Source organism: Chrysemys picta, chromosome 23 (genome assembly GCF_011386835.1).
Source record: "Chrysemys picta bellii isolate R12L10 chromosome 23, ASM1138683v2, whole genome shotgun sequence".
NCBI lineage: Eukaryota > Metazoa > Chordata > Testudines > Emydidae > Chrysemys > Chrysemys picta.
The window spans coordinates 16,196,260-16,219,471 of NC_088813.1; the positions used below are offsets into that span (position 1 = coordinate 16,196,260).

At 51.8% G+C, this 23,212-nt stretch overlaps 1 protein-coding gene across 1 annotated transcript in view; it reads left to right on the forward strand.

Annotated features, from left to right (window-relative positions):
* Positions 1–23,212, forward strand: part of LOC101945120 (gap junction beta-5 protein-like) — a 99,944-nt gene that overhangs the window by 70,032 nt on the left and 6,700 nt on the right. The window lies entirely within an intron of this gene.

Sequence of the window (23,212 nt, forward strand, 5' to 3'; positions counted from 1 at the left end):
GCCTGCACCCGGGATAGTTCGTCTCAGCTGTAATCCAAGGAGTCCTTGAAGAGGAGCTTGTACTAAAAAAGCTGCTAAACTGGCGCAAATTGTTTCCGCTGAAAACTACGGCCTTGTCGACATCAAGGAAATTTGCATCGGCGCAAACCACTAATGTAAACAGGTCGCGTTAGTGCAACGTGTACTGGCGCAGTTTGATCCAGAAGCATGCCAAAGTCCCACCCGCATGCATTTCCTTAAGGGACCATGGTGCAGGAGGACAGGTGCCAGGACACTTGTGTTCTATTCCTGGCGTGGCCACTGACTCACTGTGTGGCCTTGGGCAAGTCACTGCGCTGCTCTGTGCCTCAGTTTCCCCTGCTACCCTTTATCTGTTTAGATTGCAGGCTCTTTACGGTGGGATTGTCTTACTATATGTGCAGTGCCTAGCGTGATGGCGCCCTGCTCATTCTGTAGGTCCTACTGTAACATGAATAAGAGTGGACACCAGGCTTGCAAACCTCCTTGACACCCTGCTTGGAACTGGGTCAGGTTCTCTCTCAACCACCTTTCAGGCTTTCAGCAGCACCCTCGGCCAACGTGGCATGGCTGCTGTCTGCTGGTGGAGTGATGAGTCCCTTCCTAATTAGCGCTCTCCCTTCATCCTGCTGTGGCTGCAGAGCTGGTTTAATTGCTGTCCCGCTCGTTAGCACATTCTCCATCATAGAATCATAGGACTGGAAGGGACCTCGAGAGGTCATCTAGGCCAGTCCCCTGCACTCAAGGCAGGACTAAGTATTATCTAGACCATCCCTGACAGGTGTTTGGGGATTTTTAAGAGCAGGTTGAACAATGATGGAGATTCCACCACCTCCCTAGGTAATTTATTCCAGCGCTTAACCACTCTGACAGTTGGGAAGTTTTTCCTAATGTCCAACCTAAACTGCCCTTGCTGCAATTTAAGCCCATTGCTTCTCGTCCTATCCTCAGAGGTTAAGAAGAACCATTTTTCTCCCTCCTTCTTGTAACAACCTTTTATGTACTTGAAAACAGTTATCATGTCCCTCCCTCTTTCTTGTCTTGTCCAGACTAAACAAACCCAATTTTTTCAATCTTCCCTCATAGGTCATGTTTTCTAGACCTTTAATCATTTTTGTTGCTCTCCATCTCAGTCCAAGTGTATACCTTTTTAATATATAGGGCAACACCTCCTCCCATCATCCTACCTTTCCTTTAATTGTAAACTCCCACGTTCCTTTCCCTGTGAGTTGGGATGAAAATTTAGAGACGGCCTTGTGGGCCCAGGGTAACTCTTAAGGAGGCCATCAGCCAGACCTGGCCGTGGCGTTTCCTGCTCTTCTTCTTCACGTCCCACAAGAGAGGTCGCTCCAACGACAAGGCCACGACTGTTCAGAGGATGCTGCATCGTGATCTTTAGAGTCCATCAACGCTTGCTTCCTAGACCTGTCTCCAAGGCATCCCATTCCCTGCCCCCAAACTGCTCATTTGCATTTTCCAACGCATGGGACAGTTCTTCAGATGGTGTAAATCATCAGCGCTCCATTAATTTCAGTGGCTCTGTGACAATGCAAGGATCTGGCCCATGGTTTCCAATGGAGCTATGCTGACTTACCCCCACTGGGGACCTGGTTCAGTATGTTTAACTCACTGGACATCTGAACTGGCATGCATGAGAGGCGCTGGACCGGGACCTTAAAGGGCAAGTGACATAATATTTTAGGATAAAATCTTGTAGCGTGGGCGTGGATCAGGGCCCTCTTCTGGGTGGAATCAAACTGCTCAGCGACTAATCCTTTACCATAGCTTCTTAGTGCTGATGGGGGATACCAGATGAATGTACAGCTGGACTCGTTCTCATGGGATGCTGTTGCCGGTTAGATGCACAGAAGAAGCCATTTGCAAGTGCACAACGACGGGAAGTTGTCCTGGTCCTGCAAAACCCAGGAGCGATGCTGCATCTTCTCAAGCCCCATCTCTTGGCACTGTATTTATTAACCATCTACACTTCCACAGACCTCTCTCTCGTAGAGCACTCTGGTAATGCAGCCCTTCAGAAATACATCAGCAACCCGCCCCCTCTTGCAGTGAATGACAGCCTCATCTCCGTTCCCATTTCTTATCCTACAGGTTAGAGAATATTCTAGCAGAGCTCACTGGTTGCTGAAACAATGGTTAGCTGTAAAGTTTCCTGCAGGGGCTCTCTGAATCTGAACAGCAGTGCATTTGCCCAGCGTATTGGGGCTAACACTTTGCAATCACTGATGGGCTAACAAAAGCGTAGCATGAAGTGATTGGTTTGTCTAACGGTGAGGCCAGCGCTTTGCTCCAGAGGTCAGCGCTATGATTTAAGCCAAACTCTCTGTGCCATAGTGGAGATGAAGGATGCCCTTTTCATCACTCTCCGATTGCCTGCCAACTCGCCTGCAATAATAACTAATAATAAATCTACACCCCCTCCATGATTTCCTTGCTTCTGCCAGAGCGGCCGGGGAAGAAACCCCAATCCAAGCCCACCTGGGGGAAAGCTGTGGAAAGAGCGCAGTGCTCAAAGCATCTTTGATCCCAGCCGTCTCCTTTCATACAAAAACGTTGTTGATGGATAGCGCAAAAGGGGAAAATACAATAGAACACGTAGGCAGTTGCATTACTCCAGATCTATCCCTTCTGCTTTGATTCTGGACTCAATCAGCCCTTTTTTTTCTCTCTCTCTCTCCTCTCTGGGCTTTCTCTGTCTTTCATTCACTTGGTGTGACGACGTGGGAATTTTCTGTAATATTTTTCTGAATGATATGCATGGCAGTGACTTGCATGACTAGGGATTGCTGCCCAGTGAGTGCAAAAGAGGTAGAATAATCCTGAACCAGAGCAGGAGAGAGGCAGTGGGTTACAGAACTGTCTGGGCTGGAATGAATGGGTCGCTAAAGGACTGCCTTTGAAACCAACCCACACCAATGGAGGATCTGAAAAGACAATGGGAGCCCTAAGGACTCCGGCAGGTGGAATTCAGGGGGCTCTGCCAGAGGAAGTCTGTGGGTGGAAAAGGGCCAAGTGGCTGGGATAAGAGCTGGCTTTTGGACGGACTTAGCTGTTCTCACTGGGGACAGACAAAGAGACGGGGGGAGAGAGCCACAAATGGATCCCACAACAGCTTGGCTGGGTGGAGCACTGGCTTGGCCTGGTGGACTATGTCCACTTTGCTTCTCTGTGCTACCCCAGGGACTTCCCGATGCTGAGTTCCAAGGAACCCTACTCTGTTCGGAAAAGGCTGCCTGGTATCACCGCAAATATTTGCGGAGCTGCGTTGGCCCCTGAGGAGTGTGAGTGTCTGACCAGGAGTCTGTCTCAGTTGGACTCACTGGCTACAGCTCACGGTGGAGGCTTCATCTCAGTGGTGTTGGAGCTCCGTGGCCTGAGGGACAGTGGGACCGGCACACCGAAGGGGGACTGTTTAAAAGCTGGATTCTTTTCTTAAAGGTGAAACGTCCTCCAGCGTGTGGCCGTCAGTGCCCAGGGACCTACGGCCCCCTGGACAAGAGTGGGGAGGGGGCTGCAGGCAGTGGAGATGCTCAGAACATTTTCAGCACAACGGTTATGTGGGAACGTGGCAGTTTGACGGGAGGGGGGAGGGTTGCAGGAAAAAATGGAAACGTTTTGACTCTTATATTTTATTATAATGTTATTTTAGTATCATATTTATATAGCATGAAATGCTGGTTCCTGACAGCTCCAGTAGTAACGCTTCAGGGCCTGATTCTCCATTGTCCCACACCCAGTGCAAAGTGAGTGTGAAACACTAGCAAATCAGAATGGTGGCACCTCACTCCCACTTTGCACTGGTGTCAATGGCTACAAGACGTGCAGGGAATGGCGGATAAGACAACCCGTCTGTGCCTTTCAGCTCTTCCCTTATAACACTCTGGTTCCGTCTCGTCTCTTCCTCTTTCCCGCTAGCCCTCTGCAAAGTGATCCCAACCTGCGTTGCACTTTCCACTCCCATGCACAGTTTTTCACAAGAGTGCCCCATTAGAGAGCCGCGATGTTTAGAAATAAAACAGCCCTTATGTCCCACCTCGTGGTTTGCTCTCACTCCATCTGCAGTGGTGGAAATTCCTAAGTGTTGAGGGGAGGGGAGGTGGGGAGTAAAGATGCAAAAGAGGAAGGAATTAGCCCTGTTACTTGAAGCAAGAGATTACACAGCCATGCAAAGCAGCCAGCGATTTCCAAGGGTGCCTTGGGAAACCGGCCACACTCAACAGCTCACTAATTCCCTGGTGCTGCCCTTCCCCGAGATTCTTAGCTACTAAACGGAGCTTTGCAGATAACCATGGGGCGCTTGAGTGGATCACAGCTCCAATAAAGGGAGAGGGATAATTGTCGGCTCTGGGCCAGATCCCTGCCTGCACCGGCAGGGGGAAATGTTCTGTATGTCTGACGGGACTCACTCCCTTTGCTGCATGTCTTTTGGGGTCATACTAGTTTGCAGGGCTTTTCCCTTTCTGCTGTCACAACCTCCCCTCTGGGAGGCTTTGCCTTGCACCCAGGAGTCATTGAGCCCTATATTTTGGGATGGAGGGGACTAGGGATTTGCTCCCTTCTGTATGCACAAGACCCCAAAGTCACCCCCCACTGGGACCCTTCTCCCATTAGCATCTCAATGTACCACATTAGAGCCTGGATTCCACCACACCTTGCTAGCGAGAGCAGAAACTGCATGTTGGCACCAGCAAGGTGACACGCCGGGCCTGGCTCTCTGCACTGGGGCCTTGGCTATGCTGGGAAAGCCGCACCAGCTTACCTGAGCCAATTCCTAGGGTTGCCAACCCTCCTCGTTTGGCCGGGAGACTCCCAGAGGTTACTGAAGCCAAACCAGGAGATTTTAGGCCGCTAAAAGTCCAGCGGCACAGCGGGGCTAAGGCAGGCTCCCTGCGCCACTCCCAGAAGCAGCCGGCATGTCCAGCAGTGGCTCCTATGCAGAGATGTGGCCAAGGGGTCTCCGCATGCTGCCCCCACCCCGAGCGCCAACTCCGCAGCTCCCATTGGCTGGGAACGGGGAACTGCAGCCAATGGGAGCTGCGGGGGGTAGTGCCTGCAGGCAAGGGCAGCGCGCAGAACCGCCTGGCCACCCCTGAACCTAGGAGCTGCTGCCAGACATGCCGCTGCTTCCGGGAGCCACTCAAGGTAAGAGCCTGCACCCCACACCCTCTCCCAAATCCCACCCCCTGCCCTGATCCCACTCCTGCACCCCAACCCGCTGCCCCAGCCCTGAGCCCCCTCCCACACCCAAACTGCCTGCCCCAGCCCCCTCCCACACCAAACTCCCTCTTGGAGTCCACACCCTGAGCCCCCTCGCACACCCAAACTCCCTGCCCCAGCCCCCTCCCACACCAAACTCCCTCTTGAAGTCCATGCCCCAAACCCCTTCCTGCACCCCAACACCCTACCCCAGCCCTGAGCCCCCTCCCACACCCAAACTCCCTGCCCCAGCCTGGTGAAAGTGAGTGACAGTGGGGGAGAGCAAGCGACGGAGGGACAGGGGCTTGGGGAAGGGGTGGGCCAGGGGGACAGGACAAGGGTGTTTGGGTTTGTGCGATTAGACAGTTGGCAACCCTACCAATTCTGAATCCTAGATAAACTGGTGCAAACCCTACTATTCCTGGCTCTGCCAGAGGACATTGGGCAAGTCACTTTCCATTCTGTGCCTCTGTCTCCCTTTTGCCGGTTAAATTATAAGCTCTTTAGGGCACAGCCTGTCCGTCTCTGACTATCTGTATGTATGGTCCCAACTGCAGTGGGGTTCTGCTCTCGGTGCGGGGCCCGTTGGTGCGACTAGGGGCGGGATGAAAGGAAAGCCAAAGGTCAGCAAATGCAGCATGGGCATCACCAAGGTAGGTGGATGTGCTGAGGTCCAGGGGCCCTGCCTGGAGTGGGAAGGGGTAGATATTGAATGCAGTGGTGCAGAGATACCCTTTTAGGGTCTGATTCCAACCCTCTGACTTTTTTGGATCAGGTCTTCAGTTGTTAGGCAAACTTCTATGGAGAAGAAAGGACCTGAGGAACTGGCCCTGAACGTCGGCTCCACAGATATTCTCTGAACTGTGTGAATTCTGTATTTCAAATACACTAGGGACCAGATCTGTAGGCCCAGCGAAGTCAGGAACTTGGGGCGGGGGATGAACAGCCTAACGACACACACACACAATGTGAAGTCGCCGGAGCTACGCCGATTTACCCCAGCTGAGGATCTGGCCCTCTTTCTGTCTAGTGGAGGGCACAGCTCATAAAGAACGGCAGCTGGATGCGTAGATCAGCACAACAAGGTTGTAACTTTGCAGCTGCCACAGTTTAATTAGCCACAACACGTGAAGCTTTGTGTAGCCGTCAAGGTCACTTTCTCAGCTCTGCGGGTGCAAACGTCGTATCCCCCAGTGGAAATGCTTCTGGGTCAATTATAAAGAACACAGACAGGCCACACATTTGGTCTTGATTTGCACTAGACAGCCAAAATAGCAGGGTCAGTTGGCACAGGGATTTAGAAGCCTTGAATTATCACCCGGCAATGCCTCTGGCTTCTCCTCACTAAGAAACGGGCAGTTTCCATTTGCACTCCAGCCACGAAGTAATGATCACTCGAGCTGGTCGGAACCCAGTGACAGGCGTGCCGTGAAAAACACTTCGTGTTTTTTTCAAAATAAAAGAAGTTTCGGTGCAACTTGAAAAACTTTGCAACCGAAACACGAGCTGCTCTGGCATCACCATTTTGGCGTTTCCATGGCAATTTCCATCTGAGGATCTCAAAGCTCTTTGCAAATGGGATTATGATTTTTTCCCCCCAGCAGAGAGCAGGCGCTCGATTCTGTTGACGTCAGTGGGGCTGCTCTGGTGAGAGGTGGCACTACAATGGGAGAAAGAGGCTCACAAGCTGGCCTGAAGTAATCCTCACACCCTTTACCCCCTTGCTGAGGTTTGGGATTGTCATCGCCTGTGCTTTACAGATGGGTGAACTGAGGCACAGATGTCAAGGCTAACGACTTGAAAAGTGGTCACTGATTTTTGGGGTGCCTCCGTTTGTGAGCACCTGGCTTGGGGAGAAGGGTCGGGCTTGTTGTAAAGGGACTGGACTGGGAATCAAGAGATCTGGATTCTGTTCCCTGTCTGCCATTGCCACTTTGGGCAGCTCCCACAGTCTATCTCCCATCCGTCATAGCACCAGTGTTGGGAAGTTAATTCCGTAGTCTGTGGTCATGGGGGCTATAGAAACCTCACTAATGAAACTTGAGATACCCTGGGCCTGATTGTCAGAGGTTCTCCGTGCTAAGAGCTCCCACTGGCTGTTAAAATTAACTGCTAGCCTGTCGGCGTCTGGCCAGGACCAAAGCCAGACCTGCTCCTCTCTTGGCAGGGTCCTCTGGCTCTTCCCAAACTCCCCTGGATACGGCAGGCGCTGGCCTGTTGTGTTTTGCTCATTGGCAACCACCACTTCATTGACATGCCACTTGGCTCCAGCCCGGCACCTGCGCAGGCTCGAAAGTGGCGTTAGCTGCCTGAGGAGAAGGTTTCTGGGCAGCTGTCTACGTTGGCATTGAAGATAAGTCCCAGTGAGAGGCAGGCCTGGAGAAGAGAATTAAGGGAAGGGCTGGTAGGGGATGTACCTGCTTCGGTACCTTTGATACAGACTGGATCCAGCCAGATCCCATCCCAAACTGCTAGCCATGGTCCCTGGGAGCATCGGTGCTTTCTCTGTCAGCAATCCCAGAAAAACCAGTCTGGTTAAGGGTCCTTCCCCCAGTCCCCACATTACCATCATGTATATCTCAGTGCCTCACGACAGAGACGGGAATATTGTCAGAGTCCCAGCATAGGAAGTGGCTTCCAATCATAGAATATCAGGGTTGGAAGGGACCTCAGGAGGTCATCTAGTCCAACCCCCTGCTCAAAGCAGGACCAATCCCCAACTAAATCATCCCAGCCAGGGCTTTGTCAAGCCTGACCTTAAAAACCTCTAAAGAAGGAGATTCCACCACCTCCCTAGGTAACCCATTCCAGTGCTTCACCACCCTCCTAGTGAAAAAGGTTTTCCTAATATCCAACCTAAACCTCCCCCACTGCAACTTGAGACCATTACTCCTTGTTCTGTCCCCTGGTACCACTGAGAACAGTCTAGATCCATCCTCTTTGGAACCCCCTTTCAGGTAGTTGAAAGCAGCTATCAAATCCCCCCTCATTCTTCTCTTTTGCAGACTAAACAATCCCAATTCCCTCAGCCTCTCCTCATAAGTCATGTGCTCCAGACCCCAAAACCTTTTTGTTGCCCTCCGCTGGACTCTTTCCAATTTTTCCACATCCTTCTTGTAGTGTGGGGCCCAAAACTGGACACAGTACTCCAGATGAGGCCTCACCAATGCCAAATAGAGGGGAATGATCACGTCCCTCGATCTGCTGGCAATGCTCCTATTTATACAGCCCAAAATGCCGTTAGCCTTCTTGGCAACAAGGGCACACTGTTGACTTATATCCAGCTTCTCGTCCACTGTAACCCCTTGGTCCTTTTCTGCAGAACTGCTGCCTAGCCATTCAGTCCCTACTCTGTAGCAGTGCATGGGATTCTTCCATCCTAAGAGCAGGAGTCTGCACTTGTCCTTGTTGAACCTCATCAGGTTTCTTTTGGCCCAAACCTCTAACTTGTCTAGGTCCCTCTGTATCCTATCCCTACCCTCCAGCATATCTACCACTCCTCCCAGTTTAGTGTCATCTGCAAACTTGCTGAGGGTGCAGTCCACGCCATCCTCCAGATCATTAATGAAGATATTGAACAAAACCAGCCCCAGGACCGACCCTTGGGGCACTCCGCTTGATACCAGCTGCCAACTAGACATGGAGCCATTGATCACTACCCGTTGAGCCCGACGATCTAGCCAGCTTTCTATCCACCGTACAGTCCATTCATCCAGCCCATACTTCTTTAACTTGCCGGCAAGAATACTGTGGGCAAGAATCCTTTGCAGAATGTAAAACAACCAGGACTAATTCTCAGTTACTCCAGCCCTGTGGTTAGGACAGTACCTCAGGACTTCACAGTTGGGCCTGTATTTATTTATCCCCAGGGCACCCCAGTGAGGCAGGGCAGCGTGGTTACCCTCCTTTTCCAATGGGGAGCTCAGGCCAGTGAGACTAAGGGCACGTCTACGCAGCAAAATAAAAACCTGCGCCAGTGAAGTCTCAGAGCCCAGGGCAGCTGACAAGGGCACAGAGGACTTGCACTGCAGGGCTGAATATAGCAGTGTAGACGTCTGCGCTTGGGCTGGAGCCCAGACTCTGAGACCCGTACCCAGGTTTCCAAGCTTGGGCTCCAGATGAAGAGTTTACGCGGCTGTTTTGAGCCCCGCAGCACAAGTCTGAGTCTGAGCCTGACCTGGGCTCTGAGGGTATAGAACTGGAGTCTCTGGCTAATACCCAAACCACCCTCCAGGTCCTTCCTAAATCTGCAAGGAAAGGTAATGGCTCTGCCGTGCGCTCCGTACGATCATTTATATCAGTTTGACGTCAGTGTAAAACATCACCGGTCAGTTCCGTAGCCGGTGTAAATTGGCGTCACACCCTTGGATCATAATGTTGCTCTTGGCCGGAGTGCGGAGTTGCACAGGTCAGTGCTACCCGGCTCTCTTCTGACTGGCTGATTGTAACCAATGGAGCTTCTGATTTACTCCAGCTGAGGCTTGGACCTTCCCATCCTGATCTGGTAGCATTTTACACCCATTCTGCATAGGTGTAACCACTGGGCCCATAAGTTCTAGTCTTGCTCAGGGCTTCTTCTGTGGGTTATCTTGGTGGGATAACTCACTCGTTCTGTGCCTCAACGTACCCATCAGAAACTTGGGGATAATAATGTTCATCCCCCTCCTAGGGGATTCGTAAGCCTTACTTGATTCATGCTGGGATTTCAGCCTGAGATTCTTGGATGAACGACGCTACATAAATGCAAAGTGTTATTAATATTTCATGTTGCAGTGCAAATGTGCTAACGGGGCTTGTTACGGGAAGATAAAGTGATGCCATTAATACACCTCCCGCTGGGTTCTGGTGGCAGCAGTGAAGGGAGCGGTTGTAGCGATTGATGGAATGGCTCATGAGTGTGGACAGAAATTACGAGGCTCCTGTGTACTTTCTGGTTGTCCCCACTCCTGCAGTGACGTGGAACGATGCAGCCCAGATCTCGCCACAGGCATGATGGTTGCACAGGACACCGTCACGAGCTACCACTCCCAAAAGCAAAGACGTAGTACAGTGCATTGATGTTAACAGTGTAGCTCTAACAGGCAAGAGCATCTGAGTCAAGAGACTGATTCTCCACTGAGGTGGGTGTAAATCAGGGGTTGCTCCATTGAAGTCAAGGGAGCTATATCCTCAGCGGGTGTGAATCAGCATAGGGTCATTGGCTTCAATCAGATTTACACCCGCTGAGGATCTGGCCCTTGTTCCCTAAGCCTTTCTCTGCTGCGTCCCCTTGCCGGAGCTTTTCACTGGGGCGGGTAGCTGCAGGTATCCTGCCCGGCGCTGTGGTGTGGTGTGTAGATGCAGCCTTACTTGGCCCAAGCCCAGAGCAGCTTCTAAAGGAGATGCTGCTTTTTTCACCGTCTGCCCAGCGTCTGCACAGGAACTTGGCTTGATGCAACTACAGGGACTCCATTGGAAGCTCCCTTGCCAACAAGATTAAATACACAAACTCTCCATTTGGGATGAAATCCTGCCCCCATTGGTGTCAGACCAATCACTGAGGGGTCAGAGAGAGACTCCACTGATGGGCAGGTTAGCCCAGAACAACAGGGTTTCTTGCACCTTTCCCTGAAGCAGCTGGTGCCAACCACTGCCAGGGTACTGCTGGGCTAGGTGGCCCCCCAGGCCGATCCAGTGTGGGAATTCTGATCTTCTGCTATTCCCAAGCACTAACTATGTGGTAATGCCACTGGAGACGGCCGTAGCTACATAGAAACTCCTCTGGAAATACCAGTGACCACACTGAGACTTCTGTGCCCAGCTCTGTGGTGCTCAGTAGCAAAGCACCCACTTGGACTGCCTGGAACTCGCCATGCCCAGGGAAAATCCACTATGCCAGGAGGAACCAAGCACCACCTCAACTGACCACCATGCTCCCCGACTCTTCCACCGCTCACCACCAGGCCTCAAACTGGGCACCTAGGCACTCCAGCCACTAGAAACATGGTGCGCACTCACATATAGACCTGTCTTCTGGCATGAAGCCTCTACACAATGAGCTAAAATGCAGAGCTTTGCTTTTTTAAGAGGCCGCAATACACTTAAATGCTAGTGACGATGGATAAGTAGGTGGGATGGGATGGATAGAATGAGTGGGATGGGGATGGATAGAAAGGAGGCTGTATATGGAGATGGATGGGTGTGGATGGGGATGGGGATGTATGGAGATGGATGGATGAAGGGGAGTGTACGGGGATGGATGGGTGGGTGGGTATGGAGATGGATGGATGGGTGGGGATGGAGATGGGTGGGGATGGAGATGGGTGGATGAAGGGGTGTGTATGGGGATGGATGGATGGATATGGAGATGGATGGATGAAGGGGTGTGTACAGGGATGGATGGGTGGGTGGGGATGGAGATGGATGGATGGGTGGGGATGGAGATGGATGGATGAAGGGGTGTGTACGGTGATGGATGGATGGATGGGTATGGAGATGGAGATGGATGGATGAAGGGGAGTGTACGGGGATGGATGGATGGGGTGTGTACAGGGATGGATGGGTATGGAGGTGGATGGGTATGGAGGTGGATGGATGAAGAGGTGGGTACGGGAATGGATGGGTATGGAGATGGATGGATGAAGGGGTGTGTACAGGGATGGATGAAGGGGTGTGTATGGGGATGGATGGATAGATGGATGGGTATGGAGATGGATGGATGAAGGGGTGTGTACAGGGATGGATGGATGGGCGGGTATGGGGATGGATGGATTGGTGGGGATGGAGATGGAGATGGATGGATGAAGGGGTGTGTACGGGGATGGATGGATGGATGGGTGGGTATGGAGATGGATGGATGAAGGGGTGGGTGGGTGTGGGTGTGGATGGGGATGGATGGGGGTAAATAGAAGTATGATCTCTTAGAATTACCAAGTCCCCCGTCCAGCTGAGATCAGTCACAGCCGTGCAGTTCATTCACACGCTATCAGGTAATAAAAGACTGATACCCCAGGACAGACCTTTAACCCCAAACTGTGCTGTTCTCACTGTTTGATCCTCCCAGTGATGTGCACAGTAAAGATGGGGGGCGGGTGCTCGACTGTGACCAGCAAGCCTGGGGAAATGCTGTCTGTAGAGTGGACAGCAGGGAGCTTTCGTCCACTGAGCGCCTGCAGCACCATCTGCTACGGCTCTTGCTGGTTGGTTTTCAACCCTCTCTGTGGTTCAGAAGGGAGAAATGATGGCAGAGCAGCACCTGGGTAGATAGATAGAATAGCTATACAGTCTTCTCTGCAGAGTATTTGACAGACAGACCGCGGCTGAGCTCCAGTCTGGGTTCACTCATGACAATGTCAAGCAGCGGGATGCGAAAGGAAAGCAGCGTGGTCATCTGCTTGTGCTCTTCGTGTCTTCGAAGCAGGTGTGTGTGTGTGTCTGTGTGTGCACGCGCTGGTGGGAGGCTCAAAAGGGGTCTTTACAGTCCCCCCACCCCAACTTACAGCCTCCTTCCCCCCGCCGCCCCCGCCCGCCAGGGGAACCCACCTTGGAGCACCAAGCACATACCTTGCTGTCAGGCACGTCTGCTGAGAGGTGGAAGGTGTATTCCACCTGGAGTCATTTGCTGATAATAAAAAAAAAAAAGTCCATCATCCCTGACAGCTCAGCTCCCTTCCACTGGGCCAGCTGTCAGGCAGCGTCAAGACGGGGGCTGAGAAGGACGGAGGGAGAAGACAGGAAAGAAGCAGTGGGATCATCTAAGGACACCCAGGCTGGCCTCTGGGAGAAGAGGCTTTGCAGGCAGGCATCTTGCTGGCCATATCCCCGCCTGTGTGTTCAGGCTCCGTTTGAAATAATCCTGAGATTTTTGTTCATTCATTTCCTGGCTCTGTTTGCAGCTCTGCAGTGCCCTGTCCTTACCAGATCAGGGTCTTTGGCTTATTTTTTTGCGCTGCTATGAGCGCTTGCCAAATTAACTAGCTAGGAAGGCAGCATCAGGCCTCAGATCATCTTGACAACCACATTAGCCAGAGGTGCTAGGAAGTTACCCTGAGGATCCCCGTTCGTCCTGCTATGGCCAAGCACAGGGTCTGCTTTCATTGCCTGCTGGGTTAGATCATTGTTTAACTTGCCTGCTCAGGTTTCTTCGTCTTGGTCAGCAATGCTAAGAGGCAGGTAAAACGAAGCCGCTTGGAAGCTGGCAAGGTGCGAACGTGAGATCTGGGGGAACTGCTTGTACTTCCAGAAATCCCCCTGGGTGGGGGTGTCTTGTCAGAGTTCACAAACTAAGCCGACTCGGGCCTGGCTAGTGGTTGGATGGGGAGACCGGCCTGGTGCAATGGGCAGTGGTGTTGGAGATTCCATAGGGGCGCTCTTCCCGCTGAATCAACACTGAGCCACTGGTGCCAGAGAGCCAGGGCCGGCTCCAGCTTTTTTGCCGCCCCAAGTGGCGAAGCGAAAAATAAAAAAGAGATAAAGCCGCGATCGGCGGCACTTCGGCAGCAGCTCTACTGCGCCGCTTCATTCTTCGGCGGCAATTCAGCGGCGGGTCCTTCGCTCCGAGAGGGACTGAGGGACCCGCCGCCTAATTGCCGCCAAAGACCCTGACGTGCCGCCCCTTTCCATTGGCCGCCCCAAGCACCTGCTTCCTTCGCTGGTGCCTGGAGCCGGCCCTGCAGAGAGCAGGGGCTGGGCTGGTTTTTGGATGAGACATAAAACCAAGATACAGACTCCTCAGGGTGGCTGACAAGCCCGAACTTTTTTTCCCCACAAGATTTTTGGGGCATGAACCACACTGTCCTGGCCAATTCGAAACAATCGTCATGTCCTACCTCTCTATATTCCCCTTTGCGTCTCAACTGGATGCCACTTTCTCTCTCCTTTCAGCTGTTGTGTTGCGCTGGTAGAGAGCTTCTGTGCTCACAGCCAGAGGTGGCTGCACTTGTGAGGAGATTCCTTCAGCTCCAGGGCAGGGTTCTCTGCTGCAGTCTGGCCCACTTCGCACTGGCCTGGTGGCACAGAGGGGCTAGAAAGCCACTAGATCACCCCAGCTGGAAGTTCCCCCAGCAAAGGGAGTGCGGCTGAGGCACTAAAGTCCACCAGGGCTGATATAAAACTGGCTCCAGAATTAGAGATCTAGAACTTGTCCGTCCCTCTCAGTGATACCGAGTGGCTGTTGGCCCATAGCTGGGCCATAGTTTGCAAAGACACTGTGGGAAAGATGGAGGAGAAGGTTACCTGGCATAGACACTGATGACGTCAAATGAGTTACACTGGAGCAAACCTGGGGGAGTCGGCCCACATCAGCCCCATCCCTGTATCAGCCTGGTCCCTTATGGAAAACCGTGCTCACTTCCTCCTTAGTTTGATGCCAGCGCAGATGGGAGCAGGAGTGGGTCGGCTCTCTGTGCTGGCCAGGGGTTGCCCAAAAGAGGCGAGTTAAACCCAGAGAGCTGCAAACAGAGCCAGTTATTTCCTATGTTCAAGTCAGACCCCAGAACAGCCTGTCAATGAGAGGTGATCCTGGAAGGAAACCTGGATCGGAGAGCCCTCTGCTGAGAATCGGTGGAAATTCAGATCTAGATCAGAGCTTGGATCTATGTGTGCTCTTCGGTTCAGGGGGCGCTGGAGTTTGTAGGCCACACCCCTGCTTCCCGTCATGGCTGTTGAATGTGGTAATATGAAAAAATGAGCTCCTTTGATTTAAAATTGCAGAGCTCTTCCTTGGAGCCGTCACCAAACTACAGTCATTTACTTTACAGCTGTTTAGATGTTTCTCCACATTGAACTGCAAAGAAAACCAGCAGTCGCTACTCAAATGATTCCAAGCCCTACCTGCATCCCCCCGAGCAGTGCACCTGATTAGTGAGACGATCAGGCAGCTTAATGACTCCTTATCGCTGCCAGTTCTTCCCTCTCCCTGCGCTCTTCCACCATGAGCTGGTTTGCTCTGGTTGGCTCTGCAGAGGGGCAAGCGCCTGGAAATCATACTTTTAAATCTTACTTTTGAAATGCCCAAGGAAAGATAGCAGCCCCCTGGCCTGTGGTATGAAAAGCTCTTGGGATTCCTTCATGTATCATAGATTGTAAAGCCGGAGGGGACCACTGTAATCATCTAAGACTGCTGCGTAGGGCGGGAACGAACCCCGGGCTTCCTGGATGGCAGATGAGAAGCATACCACTGAACCACCACTGCAAAGGCAACGCATCAATCCAGGCCTTTGCGAGGACTTGTCCACAATTTGCACCCAAGGGAGAATCATAGCCTTCGGCCAACAAGCCGCTTTCATGGGTGAAAGGGTTAATGTTTTAAAAAATTGTACAGACGAGTATTAATATATTCGTAGGAATGAAATGACTTTGTTGTGGTTACCTGCTGCTTCTCCCCTTCGGGTTTGCACTGCTGCCCAGGGAACTGCATTGAATTAATCAGGGACAGAGTTGCAGAGGGCTAAGCATGCTGCAGTGGGGTATTGCAATGGCCTTTCGCCTCTGACGCTTTCGTGATCCATCAGATATGGGCCACAGAATTCAGGTTTGGGCTTTGCAAGGGGGTGAATTGGATTTTTATCAGCACTAGCAAAGTCTCGGGGGATTCAGACAATAGGATCCTAATTTGGTCTCTCGCTAGTTCAGTGGGATTTAGGTCAAAAGTAAAAATGACTTTGGTGTGTCCCTGTCCCTGAGCCAACTCCCCTCCCACATGAGTCACTTGTGTATATTCGTCTGTTTTTACGTCCTGTGTGATGTTGCTGTGTGTGTAGCTGTTAAACAGCCACTGCGTTCCACACCAGAAGTGGCTGCATTTCAGGGATGGGAGAAGTAATTCATAGGCACACCAGGTTTTCCAAAGAACTCGGCACCAGATTATCTAGGACGCAGCATCCGCAATTGGGGACACATTTTCCAAAAAAACTCAGCTGCTGGATAGGCACCAAAACCAGGGCCAGAACTGCCGAAGTGCTCAGCACCTCCCAGCTCCCGTTGTGACTCTGATGGCCAGAGTTTCCAAAGAGCTCAAATCCAGCCCCAGTTTTGGGTGCTGAGCTGTGGTGGAAAACCAAGCCCGCAGTTTGTAAATCTGTAAGTGTTCTGGGAGCTCTTGCAACGGGACAGATGTTATATAAAAATGACAGAGCATGATTATAACATTGCAGCAGAGAATGGCCCAGTTAGCAACGTCCTCACAGGAGCAAAGAAAGCCTGCAGGTCTGGTGACTTCAGTCAGGCCTATTACACAAAAAGCATCACTAGTTTGACTACTCGTATAATAGGAATCTGCAAATCTTGCAGCATCTCTTGGTTTTAGAAAGACTTTGGGGAAACTTCCTTCCTTGGGGAGTCAGAAAAAGGAGGGGGAGGAGTGCAGAAGACTCTTAAAGGGATTCCCCCCGGAGACAACTGGATAAAAAGAAGAACCAAAAACCTCATGCTGCGGGCTTCCAGGGCCAAGCGCCTGTGTCGCTCCAGTGCAGTGCTATGCCACCACCTAGTGGCTAGCAGCGGTGCATCCACAGGGTTGAACCCCTGGGGTTCCTGCCTCGGTCATTATATTTCTCTGCAAGGGATCAAACACGGCGCGCCGGGAAAGACGCTAATGCCCGGTTGTAGCGAGGGGAGTCCGACGTTGCTGAAACGGCTGTTAATTAATTCCCTGAGAAATAATTAACCATCGGCACTCATTAAAAGGGGGAGATGAAAATGCTCCTCCAGCTGCTGGCATGCTAGAAGAGGGGATCTAAAAGGCACCTGTTCGAGAGGTGACGCTAACCTGAGCTGGACAGACCTAGGAGACCGACTGATTGAAACTCATTCTCAGCTACACTTCAGGCTCCTTGATGCCACTGCAGCAGCCTAAAGGGATGGAAATGGCCCCTTGAGAATATCCCTTGCCTGAAGTCCTTCCCCTAGCCCTGCCCCAGCCCCGGGGTAGGGGGCAGAGGAAGGGCGTGGCCAGAGGGCACGGTAGGACGCTGTTCTCCGCCTCCCAGGGCCCATGGGAAGCAGCACGTCAGTTAGAGCAGCCCCCGGGAGACATGTGGTGTGCGCCCAACCGGCCTGCTAGAGACGAAGGCCGGGCCAGTGGTTAGGACGCTAGCCTGGGGCCACAGAGATGGGGGTTACAAGCAGTTTTTCCCTTTTTATCCTTTCCTTCCTCCCCCCTTCCTTCCCTACCTCCCCCCTTCTTCCCCCTGTAGCAGTTACATTAAATGACCTTGGCTGTGTAGCTTGTTCGCAATGTTCCCTTCTGCAAGTTATTTTGTCCTTCTGCTAGAAGCATGTAGGTTCCCCTTATCACTACCGCTTTCCAGCTGCTGGCCTGTGAGGTTAGTAAAGTTTAACATGGAGGGGCTTTGGTTCACTTTGGCCTAGAGCGGGGGGGCTTCATCAACTCTCGTGGTCTTCCACCCCCCCGAGTTACCTAAGGTGATGCCTAGTGACACCAACAAGGTAATGGGGGTTGGGGGGAAACAAGTACCTTCGATAGATAGGCAGGGCCCTAGGCGATCTCTGTGTCTGGTCCTCCAAGCTGGACTGGAGTGATTGTGAATCAGGCCCACTCTGCAAAGGATGGCTCCGGAGCTGGTCTATTGCCGGGAGCCTGACGATATTTCCCGCTCCTTGGCCTGCATCAGCTTTAGACGAAATATGTTCCTGGGAATTTGGTGCCAGCCTGGGCACCCGGGGGCCCAGAGTCCTCTCGGTACCAGGAGGCAGCCACGGGGCAAGCTTCCCCTACGTCGTGCTCAGCCCGGACCTGGAAAAGCCAGCCCTGGGAATAGGAGGGGAGAGCCACAGCCGTGGCAGGCTGACTCCTTCCTTGGTTTCTTGGCAGAGGTGACCGATAAGGAAGCCGCATGGTGCCAGAGTTACGGTGGCAGTTTTGCAGATAGGCGAGGAGGGGGCACAGGGCTCATGTCATCTGCACCACCAAGCAGCATTGCACAGTGAGTGACCTGGGTTGGACTCAGGTGAAAGGCCTTCTCCCATTACCAGTCCCCCGAGGCATGTCATCCCGGCCACATAGTGATCTGCTGAGCTTGTCCCAGGAGGAAGGTTTTCCTGCATTTGGTGCGTCTTGCCCCCTTGCTCCGTAGCATTTCGCCTCCCAAAGGGCACCACCAGAGGCAGCAGGGGAAGGCTGCCGCTGTTTCTGTGGGGAAAAATCTAGCCAGCCCTATTAGTTTAGGCTTTAAATCGACATAGGCCCGCCCTGCAGGCCACAGGCCTGATCCAAACTAAGAGTCATGTTCTCTGCCAGTAACTATCAAAGGTTATGACCAGAGGAGGGGGCGTTGGGGAGGAAAAGAATGAAAAGCCCCAGCTGCAGCAGTAATAAAGTGGGTGTTTATGGCTGGCGAAATATAATAACCGCTTGTGTGAAGCAATAAGCAATGCAGTAATTATCTAAATTGACTAATCATGCCCCCCCCAATCTAATTGCATAAATACCCCATTATGTAATTGTACCCTGCCTGGAACATTTAAGTAACAGCACCCCAAATGATGCAAAGAAATGACAGTATCGGAAACCGCCAAAAAGACTCTCCTATTCCTGTCGATGAAGTGTAACGTGTAATATGATTGCGGTTTTGGGCTTTAAAAAGGCAAATTGTACTTTGGATCAGGGTAGTTCTCAGACTGCTACCCCAGCGCGTTGGTATGTATTGCAATAAACAGGCCTCAGGCTTGAGTCTGTGAACTAAAATCAATGCGTGGGTGACTTTCCACGACAATCTGGGGGCTTGTCCGGGATCACTCGCCGTCCCGCCGGACGGGAGGACCATGGACCACTTCCACACCGATCCCAGGCGCCAGGTAAGAGACCGTTGTCTCTATTTGGGCTTCGGTGGGAAGCTGCCCATAGGCTCTGGGTTCAGGTAAGGGCGCGCTGTGATCCGAACCTTTTGGGGCTAGACTCATTTGCCTGACGCCTGTTCCTCTTGTGTCAGTAACTGTTCGTCTTGTAACTTGTCTGTCTTGTAAAAGAAAATGTCTGTTGGTATCGTAATAGGTAGAGTAACTGACGGTAGTGTGTTTTGTATTAAGTGGGTTTTGTTTGTCTGCTAAGTGTATTCGACTTCGGGCACTGGTCCCCCCGAAGGGCGAAGAACGGTCACTGTAGGCCCCGAGAGGAAGGGCCCCGGAGTGACGCGTGAGGGTTGGCGACAAGACCCACCGGCAATAGGCCAGTGGCGGTGAGTGCCGTAATGTTGTCCCGAATTAGGTGTGTTGCATGAGTGTGGGTCGTGCGGTGGCCCTACCCTTGTTTCCCTCTTGGTGCCTCGGGTTGATGCCCTGTGCCCCCTCCTCACCCTCCGGGCGAGGAGGCCCCAGGAACCTGCCCACAAACTCCTAGGCAGTAGGGTAACCTATCCTGTTCTCTTGAAGGCAGGCTGGTGCTCTCTGCTGGGGGAGGGGTGTGCGGGGACCGTGCCTTTCCTGGCCCTTCTGTTTGGTTGGCCTGCGACCGAGTTCCTCCCTTGATTTTCCACTTGGAGTGGTCCCGCTTGGAGCGGGGGGCTCCCTCCCCTTGCTCGGAGAGAGGGGAAGTCCCTGGAAATCGCCCGCCGTACCGGAGGCAATAGGATTGCCTTTAAAGGACGGGCCGGTGCTCTTTGCCGGAAGAGGTGTGTGCGAGGATCTCCCTTATAAGCCCTCCCCATTGGTGTGAATGTTGAGGAGTTGGCCTCGCCTGGATAACAGAGGCCTGGCTTGCTGGTGTAAGGAAAAACGGTCTCGTCTAAGGGAAGGAACCCTACGAAAGGAGACTTGGGCTTTTTAAAAGGCCTTGCCGAGAGGAAGGCCTGAGCTGATAGCGCTAGTTACGTGTTATGTGTAACCTGTCTAATGTGTTTCTCATTTATTGTAATATAGCCGTTAAAGAAAGGAGGCGGGTTGTACCCAACTCATCATAAAGGGACCCAGCTAAGTGAAGAAGGTCGTCCATCCGGCGTTTACAATGGGAGCCTCTCATTCCAAACAGGGCCCCGTGCTGGAAAAGGGCACTCCTGCCGCGTACATGGATTCAAATTATGGTCCCTCAACTTGCCAGTTTATAAAAATTTGAAATAAGAATACTAAAAATAACCCTCGCCTGCAATTCCCCCAGACGGAACTGGGCAGGGAGCTGCTGTCCAGCCCCCACAGGCCCAAGGGCAAGAAATATTAAGCGCCTTAAGTATCGAAAGCCCTTACACGTACCCCTCAAACAGTGTCTCCCCGTACTGAGGAAATGTTCCCCTTGCGCCATTTCCCAGGCATTGGTGCTTCGGGTCAGGAGACCTTGGAGTCAGTGCATGCACCTTGGTCTCCCACAGAATTGTACAATCTGCTGTACCCCAAATGTTGTGTATCTAAATGTGTCTGATCCCGCTTACAATAAGGTCCTGACATTTTTGCAAAGGACACTCTAGAGGGAGGGACCAACCCCAGCCCTTCCTCGTTGCAACAGGAACGGCTGGCTAAGCCTCCCCCCCCCCCCCCCCCGCCTATTGGGGGCTGATCATGCCAACCTGATTGGGCACATTGGGTCTGCCTGGCCGGCTGAAATTCACCCAAACCCAGCAAAACCCCTTCCCAAAATGCAGTAGTACCTTCTCTCAAAATAAACCAAGGAAGGAATTAATCACCTTCTTAATTTAGCCAAAAGTATAAATAAAACGGGGGTTAGTCAAAAAGCCCACCCTCCTTGCTAAATTGGTAGTAAAAGTACGCCTGTGCCCATGAAGAGAAAAAAAAGTGAACCAGCAAGAAAAAACGGATCAGGCCCAAACAAGCAGGCAACCGCAGTTTAAGGAAGTTAAAAGAAAGAAAGTAAAAAGTTAACTCTGTAGTTACTGAAGAAAATTAAGTATGTGTTAGTTTTAGTCATGTATTTTCTTGTAAAAAGGCAAATGCCAAAACTATTGTAAAACTGTTGCTTAAGGATTTTGTATGACAATCTGGCATATCTGGACTGATAAAAAAAAAAAAAACCTTATGTGCAGCTTCATAGATCCAGTATGGCCAAAGGCCTTTTAAAAGACCGCTCCCAATCCAAAGACCAAACTCAGCCCTCATAAATTTCTAACAGGATCGCCCAATGTAACTACCAGCAGTGCCCTCTTGGCCCTGGCTCAAATGGACATTTATTTAATAAATAACACAATGCTTAATTGTTGCTAGGCACTAATGAAATGTGTTAGGTTTTTATATACAGCAGCCCTGCCACTCGCTGGAACCAAAAGACTGGGTCTACACGGAGGTCCGTCAGCAAGAAAACGCCCTGGCCCCATGCTAAAAGACTCTTATCGAGTGCTGTTAATTATCAGCACCGCTGTGAAGTGCTGAGAATCGACTACCTGCCCAGGCTTCTCACTGTAATGACTTTCCGACTGATGATCGGTCTATCTTTCCTTTTGGCGTTGTTGCTCCTTCTGGACGACAGAAGTGAAGGACAAGGTAGAGAGCTGGTAACCTCTCCTTTGTCCACTGACAAACCCACTGAGTCTTTGGATCTTGCTAAGAAAACAACTTCTCCACCTGAGGACATAATAAAGCCTCCAATCAAGCAAGGTGATCGTGCCAGTAACCCCTCCCTTGCAGCCTCATTGCTGGACAGCTAAGTGAACTAAGACTACGAAATCTAGAAGAATAGCTTGCGGAAACTAGCCAAAACTACCTGAAGATGAAACTTTTACCTCTAATTTAGCCTGTGCCATGTTGTAATCTTATTATCAAAGCACAGTTAACTCAGGTCCAGGCTGAAGTTGGTAAATTGCATGTCATTTCCGCCCTTAGTTTAATAACCCAAAGGTTGCTAACAAAAATGGTATTAAATATCACCGGTGCTGCAAAGGCATTGCAGTGGCACTTGGCATGTCCAAAAGTTCAAAAAATTTCCTAAATAACCAGCTAATGACCATTCAAAGTAATCTCGAACACTGGGCCTGGCCCACTGCCCTTGCAGACACCTCGGAAGTACCATCTAATCTGTGGCCATAAAGGCACACGTACAAGTTTAAACAGTCGCAGTGCTCCTTCCAAGCATATAGGCTGGTCGGAAGGATGTAGGCTCCCGCATACCAAATCCTGCCAGGTCCGTAAAAGGAATGCATGTAAAATTAAGTAATTCACTAAAACATTTAAAAGAATAAACCACCTGGTATGCCTAACCAATTTATAGTCAGTGCTACCGCGCTACTATGCTTTGCACTAAACTAATGTCCTTTGTTTTCTGTCTAAAGACCCCCACCCCTTCCTCAGGCCCTGCTCTTCCCCATCACCCAGCCCGAGAAAAACGAAGCTGGTTTCAGGGAGGTGCGGTATGCAATGGGGGATCGGGCGGAGGTTGTAAGCCCACTCAGTGTCAGTACCCCTAGCATCAACTCCCTTAACCAAGCCGGCACCAACCTCGGCACTGCCGAGCTGGCCAGTTCACGATCCTCAGCCATGTCCTCAGCTGCTTTCTCGGTGCCAACGTACAGCGCCGGACACCTCCTGCACAAGGAGCAGGCCCTGTGGATGAAGGGCACTTGGATTAGGCTGTTAATGGTGTGCATTGTAACTGCGCACGGGCCACGCTAAGCCAAATCACGATGAAATCAGAGGGACGGATTCTGTGGTGCATCTCGCAGGAGGCACAACCCAGGGTGGCTTTAAAGAAGCCCCTTAAAAGTGGCCTGGATTCTGGCTCTAACGTACGGCAGCGTTAGGCTGCCTGGGGCCTACGCTGCAGCGGGGAAGCTCTATGGCTGTACATGATAGAGACTATTCCTCCTGGCCCCACGCCTGGGGCTGCGTGCGCGCATTAGGCAGGGGGCAGCATTCATGGTCCCTACACTGCTGGGCTGAAAGAGTCTCCTCCAGACAGCTGTGCTGCCCTGTCAGACCTGACCCCCCCAAGGAGCCGTTGCGGGCATGACTGCAGCGCTCATCTTCTTGGCCTCCCTATTTTGCAAGCACCCGGGTGTCGGCTGAATAACTCCAGGGCTGTTTGCAAACCGCAGGTGGCATTGCCGAG